The sequence below is a fragment of the Triticum aestivum genome, chromosome 7A (genome assembly GCF_018294505.1).
Source record: "Triticum aestivum cultivar Chinese Spring chromosome 7A, IWGSC CS RefSeq v2.1, whole genome shotgun sequence".
NCBI lineage: Eukaryota > Viridiplantae > Streptophyta > Magnoliopsida > Poales > Poaceae > Triticum > Triticum aestivum.
This window is the reverse complement of record NC_057812.1, coordinates 398,351,912-398,353,659: the sequence shown is the minus strand read 5'-3', so window position 1 is coordinate 398,353,659 and position 1,748 is coordinate 398,351,912.

The window sequence follows — 1,748 nt, the reverse complement described above, 5'->3', positions numbered from 1 at the left end:
AGGGGGCCTAGCCGACTGGAGGAAGGGAATCCCTCCCTTGGGAGAGCCACCCTTCTCCAACACCTAGCCGCCTGCTAAGCTTGTAGGGTAAGCCAAAGGGGGGCGCCACCCTTATGGAGCCTCTAGGTCCATGTGGTTACCCCCTTATAGACTTTAGCCTATTATATGGCAGCCTATCGCACCTAGAATAATCTTGGGGGTCCCGATAAATATTGTCGCCCTCTTATATTATTATTAGGTCCCTCAGAACTTTTCCACCTTCCTAATTTTCTTCAAAACGCTTTTGGGTTCCCTGAAACACTTTCGGTTTTCTCTCGAAACAATTCCTATTATCTCGGAAACTTTTCCGGTGATATTTTCTCAAACTCCTAATTCCAATAGAGTACAACAAAAGTCAACCTCGGATTCATGTCAATTCCTTGGACGCTCCCTGGTAAGTTGGCCCTTGAAGAAGCAAAAGTGTGTCTCCCTCTCCACCACTGAAGCCGAGTATTTTGCCGCCGCAAGTTGTTGTATGTGATGGCTGGATGAGGCAAACATCAAAAGGTTCTGGTATAACTACGAACAAGATGCCTCTTTATGTGACAATGAGAGTGCAATTAATATCGCCAACAACTCCATTCAACATAGCCGCACCAAGCATATTGCCATTCATCAACATTTCATAAGAGATCGTGTTGGAAGAGGTGACATTGAGATAGCTCATGTTGGCACTAACTAGCCGTCATGGCAGAGGCACAGCAGGCAGCACTACCGGTCTTCATGTTTTGGATGTTCCAGGAGGACGATACAACCTGCAGCACCAGCTCACAGAGGACCAAATCGTCGACGAGCAGGCGAACAAGGAGGTCATCACGACCATGGTCACTGAGAATTTGGGCGTCGCGGATAAGCAACGAGCGTTATACGAGTCCATGTGTAGCGCCCGCGCCATCTGTCGTGAGCGATGGCAGCTTCGTGTTAACAAGACGGAGTGCGACCGCTAATTCGAGTAGATCACAGCCGAGGCAGCACATGCGATTGCGAACAAAAACACTGCCAACATCCACAACTTCACGATTGTTCGCGCCAGGCCGCAACAACCACGAGGTCGGACCGTCCACGTCTATCTCACCTCCAATAGCAAAGAGTAGGACGTGGGACATGGACATGCCCATGGCCAGCAAAGATTTAGACTCGAATAATTAAATCCTTAACTTTTGCTATGTAAAAAAAATCCCTATATTAATGAAAATGCCATGTCCACTTTTATTTGGTGCATCATTTTTATTTGATGGACCAAGTTGGCTGGCTGGCTCCCCTGAAGCTGTCCACAGACACGTCCAAACATGTCCACTTTTATTTGGTGCAGTAATAGCGTCGGAGATGCCCCGAACCTAGGAAAGAACCCTATTCCTGATCGCTGGGATTTTCTTAACTCCCGCCAATAGCATCGCTTTGTAGGCCTTAGCGTCCGCCGGCTTTGGACGTGGACTTAGCAAACCACCACATTGTGCCAACCAATTTCAACAAGGCAAATCAAATCATCTTCAAAACCTTTACACTACAAATCCTCCCATCAATCAAATAAGCTAAATAGCCAATCGAATCGTCAGCAACGAGCGAAGCAAATATCATCATCATCCAACATACAAGCATATTTTACACTACAATTAGCGTCCGACGGCTTTGGACGTGGACTTAGCAAACCACCACATTGTGCCAACCAATTTCAACAAAGCAAATCAAATCATCTTCAAAACCTTTAC